Source organism: Vombatus ursinus, unplaced genomic scaffold (assembly GCF_900497805.2).
Source record: "Vombatus ursinus unplaced genomic scaffold, bare-nosed wombat genome assembly UNPS02015202.1, whole genome shotgun sequence".
Taxonomy (NCBI): domain Eukaryota; kingdom Metazoa; phylum Chordata; class Mammalia; order Diprotodontia; family Vombatidae; genus Vombatus; species Vombatus ursinus.
The window spans coordinates 902,222-911,566 of record NW_020954980.1 but is presented as its reverse complement, the minus strand read 5'-3'; the positions used below and the strand labels follow the sequence as shown (position 1 = coordinate 911,566).

The following is a 9,345-nucleotide window of genomic DNA, read 5'->3' as shown; positions in this document are numbered from 1 at the left end:
CATAAAAGTGTGCAGCTTAGCTTCCAAATACTCTAAATCACTAGATAATAATAATAGTAAGCTCCTTGAGGGCAAGGATTGTTTCTTTTTTTTTTAATTTTTTTTTTTTTTTGGCTAGGCAATGGGGTTAAGTGACTTGCCCAGGGTCTCACAGCTATTAAGTGTCAAGTGTCTGAGGCCGGATTTGAACTCAGGTCTTCCTGACTCCAAGGCCGGTGCTCTATCCACTGCACAATCGAGCTGCCCCCGGGGACTATTTCTTGTTTTGTCTTTGTTTCCCTGAAGCTTAACACAGTGCCTATCATAAGTACTCAATAAATATTTGTTGATTGATTGAAGTCTTTTTTTGATCTGGAAGTGATTTCACTGGTTGGGTTGTAGGGAGCTTCTAGACTAGCAATTGTTTTGCAACTTAGAAAGATTCCCCTGCTATGGAAGACACTATCATTAATGAGCAATAGAAAACGTAATTAAAATTGGATTGTTGGTTTCTTACTAGAAAAAAAGGAGGAATGCGCAGATTGACTTCTCTTGTCTTGTAGACAAACATTGTTGCACTGCTTGTCTGATTTGGATCCCCCTATTCTGCTTGAAAGAAGCAAGTGCAACATTCTCTTTGTAGTCCATCCAGTCATTTCATCTACAAGGCAATGTAGAAGTTAATTTTTCATGAGAAAACTTGAATTGCATTCACCCTATTTTATTTTTCATTATTTTTAAATTTTTATTCATTGTGAACTTAAATACAATAAGACTAAGAAAATTTGCATGTACACAGCACAACCCAAAAAGCAGATTCAATATGAAACCATGAATCTCCAAATCTCCATATTTACCTTTTTTTAAGTATGTAATAAATACTACACATCATTTTCAAAGCTATCCTGCTTTTCTGTGCTTTCTTCTGAGTTTTCTTTTGTTCTCTGTTATGCATTTTTTATTTTTTCCTCCTTCCCTCCCCATTCTGCCCTAGAGAAGGACACCATTAGATGCAAATATGTGTGGATATATCTGTATTTATATCAATAACTCTCTGTGTGTGCACGTAACCATACTATACATACCTCTCTTTATTGGTTCTTTCTCTACCGGTGGATAACATCTTCCTTCATGGGTCTTTTGTACTTGATTTGAGGGTTTATAGTACTCAAAATAACTCAGTCATTCATAATTGTTCTTCAAACGATATTGTTGTTACTTGTTGGTTTACAGCAACGTTCTCTTGGTTCTACTTAATTTTTTCTATTCAACAAATATTTATTGAACACTTATAATGTGGTTTTAAAAACATTATGCTTGTGGAGTACTTCACAAAGAATGTGTCTATATGTTATTGAACACACATGTGAAGTGGCATGGTATAGTGGAAAAAGCACAGGATTAGTGGGTAGAAGACTCAGGTTTGAATCCCAGCACTCCTACTTACTACATGTGAGACCTGGGGTAAGTCATTTCACTACTCCAGGCCTCAATTTTCTTATCTGTAAAATGATGGGGTTAGACCACAAAATCTCTCAGATCCATCCTAGCTCTAAAACTTCTGATCCAATATTAATTCATTTAATCTTTGCAACAACCCTGTAAGATAGGCAAGAAAGTTATGATTACCTCTACATTACAGACAAGGTGACGAAGGCCCAGACAAATAAAATGACTAATCCAACATCACCCAGCTAATCAGTTGGCAGACATACTCCAGGTCTTCTGGTACCCAACCTACTGCATTTTCTATTATGCTGTTATTATTGATGACACCTTGGCATTGGTAAATTTGGGGTTTTAGTGGAGCCTTTACGTTGAAGGAAATGTTATTGAATTATATCCCTTTCAAAACTGTTTTTTGAGTGTAATTACATTTAAGTGTTAGGATATAATTTCATGAATGATTACAATTCAACTGTAATACTGAGAAAACCTTGGAATTAAAACTTTATCCAGGTTTAAGACAAAAAAAAAAACATAGGAACAAAATCAATTTAAATATGAAGATAGTGATGACTCACTGACATGAAGATAAAACAAAGCCTACATCTCAATTAAAGACTGTCATTTTAAATTAATGTTTGATTTCACATTAGTATGCATTTTAAACTATATTAAGAATTACAAGAATTGTCCAAAACAATTTAATAGTCTTGATAAGGAAGTAAATCTTTTTTTTTTTTTTGGTCTAGGCAATGACCTCTCACAGCTAGTAAGTGTTAAGAGTCTGAGGCCAGATTTGAGCTCAGGTCCTCCTGACTCCAGGGCAGGTGCTCTATCCACTGTGCCACCTAGCTGTCCCTGGAAGTAAATCTTATAAATACATCACTTCTTTTATCAAGCTATCAGGAAATTAAAGAATTTTTAAAAATCACAAATCCTTGGTTTTAATTGTTTCAGAGATATAGTATGAATAAATGAAAATAGAAGTACTATATTTTACACCAATATTTTACAAGTTTTTCTTTTGTGAGACCAAAGGAATTTTAAAATTTTATATAAAGAACATTCCTATTAAATGAATCAGTCCTCTAAATGAAAAAAAATGAGTGTACTAAACTTTTTTTCGGGGAAAGAAACAAAGATACGCAAATTGATTATGGAAACATTGGAAAGGCAAAATATTTCCCAGTTTCCATAATTGTTTGTATTATTCATAATGTACTGTTAAGAACATAACTCTATGTAGGTGGAATCTGTGGCAATCCAAATTCATCCACTAATAAATCATCTTTGTTTTTGGCATCACTGGGAACACCTTCAGTAATTGCTGGTGCAGATGCTGCCTCATCTAAGTAAGAGCTGTTTTCAACAGCTATGAGCTTATCACTCAGTACATCCACAAGGCAATGTAGAAGCTAAAATTTTTGCATGTTCAACTTACTTTTTAAAAAATTTTTTTAAATTAATTAACCAATTTTTAGTTTTTAACATTCAATTCCACAAGGTTTGGAGTTACAAATTTTTTCCCCATCTCTCCCCAACCCCTACCCCAAGAAGGCTTGCATTCTGATTATCCCTTCTTCCAATCTGTCCTCCCTGCTAACACTTCCCCACCTTTTCTTATCCCCTTTCTCTTCTATTTTCCTGTAGGGTAAGATAGATTTCTAAACCCCATTGCCTATGTGTCTTATTTCCCAGTTACATGTAAAAGAAAGTTTTTAACATTTGTTTTTAAAATTTTGAGTTCCAAATTCTCTCCCGTCCTCCCTCCCCACCCACTCTCATTGAGAAGGCAAGCAATTTGATTTAGGTTATACATGTGTAGTCATGCAAAATACTTCCATAATAATCATGTTATATTTCCCTCCATCCTATCCCACCTCCATTAATTCTATTATTTCCTTTGACCTTGTCCCTCTTCAAAAGTGTTTGCTTCTGATTACCCCATCCCCCAATCTGTACTCCCTTGTACTACTCCTCCATCCCCTTCCCCACCTGCTTTCCTGTATGGCAAGAGAGATTTCCACACCCAGTTGAGTGTGCATGGTATTCCCTCCTTAAGCCAAATCCGATGAGAGTAAGGTTCACTCATTCCCTCTCATCTTCCCCCTCTTCCACTCCAGTGTGAAAGCTTTTTCTTGCCTCTTTTATGTGAGATAATTTACTCCATTCTACCTCTCTCTTCATTTTTCTCTCAGTATATTCTCTCATCCCTTAATTTTATTTTTTAGATATCATCCCTTCATATTCAACTCACCCTGTGCCCTGTCTACATATATATTCCCTCCAACTACCTTAACAATGTGAAAGGTCTCATGAGTTACAAATATAATCTTTCCATGTAGAAATGTAAACACTTCAACTTTAATAAGTTCTTTATGATTTTTTTCATGTGTACCTTTTCATACTTCTCTTGAGTCTTGTATTTGAAAGTAAAATTTTCTATTTAGCTCTGTTTTTTCTCAAGAATGCATTAAATTCTTCTAAATCATTGAAAATCAATATTTCCCCCTCATCAGTTACACTCAGTTTTGCTGGGTAGGTGATTCTTGGTTTTAATCCTAGCTCCTTTGACCTCTGGAATATCATATTCCAAGCCCTCAGATCCCTTAATGTAGAAGCTACTAGATCTTGTGTTATCTTAATTGTGTTTCCATAATAATTGAATGGTTTCTTTCTGGCTGCTTGCAATATTTTCTTCTTGACCTGGGAACTCTGGAATTTGATTATAATATTTTTGGGAGTTTTCCTTTTGGGATCTCTTTCAGGAGCTGATGGGTAGATTCTTGCCATTTCTATTTTACTCTCTGGTTCTAGAATATCAGGGCAGTTTTCTTTAAAAATTTCTTGAAAGATGGTATCTAGGCTCTTTTTTTTTTTTTTTTTGATCATGACTTTCAGGTAGTCTAATAATTTTTAAATTCTCTCTCCTGGATCTCTTTTCCAATGAGATATTACACATTGCCTTCTATTTTTTTCATTCTTTTGGTTTTGTTTTACAATTTCTTGATTTCTCATAGAGTCATTAGCTTTCATTTGCTTCTTTCTAAGTTTTAAGGAATTATTTTCCTCAGTGAGCTTTTGGACTTCTTTTTCCATTTGGTCAATTCTTTTTTTAATTAATTTATTTTGATTTATCAATAATCATTTCCATATGCTTTTAAGTTTAAAATTTTTCTCCCCCTTCCTCCCCACCACCCTTCCCAAGATGGTGCACAATCTGATATAGGCTATACATATACATTCCTACTAAGCATATTTTCACATTAGTGATGTTGTAAGTAAGAATTAGAACCAATGGGAGGAACCACCAGTAAGAGGAAACAAAATTCAACAGAAAAGAAAAAAATGGCAAATACTATGCTTCGATCTGCATTCAAATTCCATAGTTCTTTCTTTGGATGTGGATAGCATTTTCCATCATGAGGCCTTTGGAGATGTCTTAGATCCTCATATTGCTGGGAAGGGTTAAATTTGTCAACATGGCTATTATTGTGTATGACATTCTCTTGGTTCTGCTCACTTCACTCAGCATCAGACCATACAAGTCTTTCCAGGTTTTTCTGAAGTCAGCCTGTTCATCATTTCTTATTGTACAATGGTATTCCATTATATTCATATACCACAACTTGTTCAGCCATTCCCCAATTGACAGACATACTCCCAATTTCCAATTATTTGCCACCACAAAGAGAGCTGCTATAAATAATTTTATACATGTGAGTCCTTTTCCCATTTGTATGATTTCTTTGGGATATAGCCCTAGAAATGGTATTGCTGGGTCAAAGGGTATGCACATTTTTATAGCCCTTTGGGCATAGCTCCAAATTACTCTCCAAAATGGTTGGATCATTTTACAACTCCACCAACAATGCATTAGTGTTCCAATTTTCCCACATCTTCTCCAACAGTTATCATTTTCTTGTTTTGTCATTTTGGCCAATCTGATAGGTGTGATGTGGTACCTCAGAGTTGTTTTGATTTGCATTTCTCTTATCAATAGTGATTTAGAGCATTTTTTCATATGACTATAGATGGCTTTAATTCCTCCATCTGAGAACTTCCTGTTCATATCCTTTGACCATTTATCAATTAGGGAATGACTTGTATTCTTATAAATTTGACTTAATTCTCTACATATTTTAGAAATGAGGCCCTTATCAGAGAGACTGGTTGTAAAAACTCTTTCCCAATTTTCTACCTTCCTTCTAATCTTACTTGCATTGGCTTTGTGCAAAAACTTCTCAATTTAATGTAATCAAAGTTATCCATTTTGCATTTCATAATGTTCTCTATCTCCTGTTTGGTCATGAATTCTTCTGTTCTCCATAAATCTGATAGGTGAATTTATACCAGGAATGCAATGCTGCTTCAATATTAGGAAAACTATCAGCATAATTGATCATATCAACACCAAAACTAACAGATATCACTTGATCATCTCAATACATACAGAAAAAGCTTTTGACAAAATATGATACCCATTCCTATTAAAAACACTAGAGAGCATAGGAATAAACAGAGTCTTCCTTAAAATAATAAATAACATCTACCTAAAACCTTCAGCAAGCATTATATGTAACGAGGACAAGCTAGAAGCATTTCCAATAAGATCAGGGGTGAAACAAGGATATCCATTATCACCACTGTTGTTCAATATCATACTGGAAACATTAGCTTTAGCAATAATAGAAGAAAAAGAATTTGAAGGTATTAGAATAGGCAAAGAAGAAACAAAACTATCACTCTTTGCAGATGACATGATGATATACTTAGAGAATCCTAGAGAATCAAGTAAAAAGCTACTTGAAATAATAAACAACTTTAGCAAAGTTGCAGGCTGTGAAATAAACCCACATAATTCGTTGGCATTTCTATATATTACCAACAAAGCCCAACAGCAAGAGATAGAAAGAGAAATTCCATTTAAACTTACTGTAGACATTATAAAATATTTAGGAGTCTACCTCCTGAAACAAACCCAGGAATCATATGAACACAATTACAAAACATTTTCCACACAAATAAAGTCAGATCTAAATAATTGGAAAAACATCAGTTGCCCATGGGTAGGCCGAGCTAATATAATAAAAATGACAATTCTACTTCAGCTAATTTACTTATTCAGTGCCATTCCAATCAAACTACCAAAATTATTGTATAGAGTTAGAAAAAACAATATCAAGATTCATTTGGAAAAACAAAAGGTCCAGAATATCAAGAGAACTAATGAAAAGAAATGCAGGAGAAGGTGGCCTAACCACTGCAGATCTTAAATTATATTATAAAGCAGCAATCATCAAAACTGCTTGGTATTGGCTAAGAAATAGGGTGGGATCAGTGGAATAGGTTAAGTATCCATTTGGCCAATTCTGCTTTTTAAGGCATTCTTCTCCTCATTGGCCTTTTGGACTTCTTTTGTCATTTGTTCTAGACTATTTTTCCAGGTGTTATTTTCTTCAGAATATTTTTGGGTCTCCTTTAGCAAGCTGTTGACTCATTTTTCATGATTTTCTTGCATCACTCTCATTTCTCTTTCCAATTTTCCCTCTGCTTCTCTTATTTGCTTTTCAAAATCCTTTTTGAGCTCTTCCATGACCTGAGACCAATTCATATTTTTCTTGTTTTGATCTTCTTTGTCACCAAAGTAAGTTTCTATAGTCTGATTTTTTTCTGCTGTTTGCTCATTTTCTCAGCCAATTACTTGGTTTTTTAACTCTTTGTTGAGGTAAGGCTCTGCTTCCAGTGTGGAGGGTGTAGTATCCCAAGCTTCAGTTTTGTACAGCTGTTTTCAGAGATACTTCTAGGGACCTGTAAGTTTTCAGTTCTTCCAAGGTGGTATGATCTAAGGAGGGGTTGTTTACTCCTCTCCTGGCCTGTGCTCTGGTCAGTGAGTGACTACAAGCACTCTTTTCTGCCCTGGAATTGTGAGGAGTGTTCCCTCTCCACTGCTGTCACAAACTCTGCTAGGTCAGTGCTCCTCCTTGCCCCAGGACTGCCACTCAGGACTGCGACCTAGATCCAACAATCGGCAAAGCAACAGAATCCTGCCTCAGTGCCAGCAAAGAGGCCCCTGTAATCTCCTTCTAATCAGTTGTTTGATTTCCTTATTGTCTGTGGGCTGAAAGCTCCAGAAACAGTAGCTTCCTCTCTCACTCAGTTCCAAAAGACCTTTTCTACTGACCTTCTAAGTTGTCTTTGGTGTTTGTGGGTTGGGAAGTCTGGAAACTACCACAACTGCCAGTGATTCAGTCCCCTGTAGCCTGCTCCAGGTTTGCTGGGACTAGGTCTGTGCTGGTGTGACTTGCGCTGGACTGCACTCCTCTCTCAGCCTGGTGCAACAGACCTTTCCTGTAAATCTTCCAGGTTGTCTTGGGCTGGAAATTTGTATCACTCTGTCTTTTTTGTGGGCTCTGCTGCTCTAGAATTTTTTTAGAGTCATTTTTTGCAGGTATTTGCAGGGGTTTGAAGGAGACCTCAAGCGAATCCGTGCTTTTATTTCGCCATCTTGGCTCCTCTCTTTAGAAGTTAATTTTTCATGAGAAAACTTGAATTGCATTCACCTCTCATTCTTCCTCTAAGTCATCATTGTCAATTTCTGGGTCCGTAACTCTGACTCAGCGCCTCTTGGATTTCATCTGCATTTTCCATCATATCTTCCAATTGGACTATCCTCAATTTGGTCAATTTTGACTTGCTTTTATGCTTTCTTCATTCTTTTTCACTTAATTTCATAGCATTCACCATTGTTTTGGTGTCTTTTAATGACTGGGTAGTATAATTTGCTTGTTTCATGTTAAAAGACTGTTGTGAAAGATTGTCTCATTGTTGGTCATACATTCACTTCTGATTTAACACTGTCAAGGCTTTTTGTTTTACCATATTCTTTGCAAGTCCTTCTCTCATGTTTTTTTTTTAACCAGATCTTTATATTTTGTTCTCTTTGAATCAAGTCTATAAATCATCTTCTTAATTGATTCTACCGTGCTGTCTACTATGCCGATGCAGTCTGTCAAGTTGGGTGGCAGTACCTTGGGCTTCACTTTGCTGAAGAATCAGTTTATTTTTTTCAGCTACAGAGTGGTTCTGCTCATTTCACTCTTCATTATTTCATGAACATCTTTCCATGCTTTTCTAAAATTAACCAGCTCATCATTTCTCATACACTCATAGCATTACATCACAATCATATGCCACAAGTTGTTTAGCCATTACCCAGTTTATTGACCTCCCCTCAATTTCCCTGTTTTGTTTTGTTTTGTTTTGTTTTTTTGCCATCACAAAGAGAGCTGCAAAAAATATTTTAGAACATATAAGTTCTTTTCCTTTTTCCCCAGTCACCTTGGGAAACAGATCTAATAGTGGTAAAGGGTTTACACAGTTTTAGAACTCCTTGGGCATAACTCCAAATTGATCTTCAAAACGGTTGAATCAGTTCACACACAGTTCCACCAGCAGTATATTATTGTCCCAATTTTTCCACATTCCCTTCAACATTTTTCACTCTCCCTTTCTATCATTTTAGCCAATGACAAGTATGAGATGATATATCAAAGTTGTTTAAACTTATATTTCTCTAATAAATAATGACAGATCATTTTTTCATATGACTATAGATAACTTTGATTTCTTCATTCAAAAACTACTTTGTCATATCTTTTGACCATTTAGTGATTTGGGAATGACTCATATTCTTATAAATTTGACAAAGTTCTTTATAGGTTTGAGAAGTGAGATCTTTTTCTGAGGAACTGTCCATAAAATATTTCTCCCAATTTTCTGCTTTCTTTCTAATCTTGGCTACATTGTTTTTTTTTTTTTAATACAAAACCTTTTTTAATTTAATGTAATCAAAATTATCCATTTTACACCTCACAATGCTCTCTATCTCTTGTTTATTCCTAAATTCTTCTCTCATCT

The 9,345-nt window shown here is 35.3% G+C and overlaps 1 pseudogene; it reads right to left on the bottom strand.

Annotated features, from left to right (window-relative positions):
- Nucleotides 1–2,663: 2,663 nt before the first annotated feature.
- Nucleotides 2,664–8,637, bottom strand: LOC114031663 (annotated as a pseudogene).
- Nucleotides 8,638–9,345: the final 708 nt, after the last annotated feature.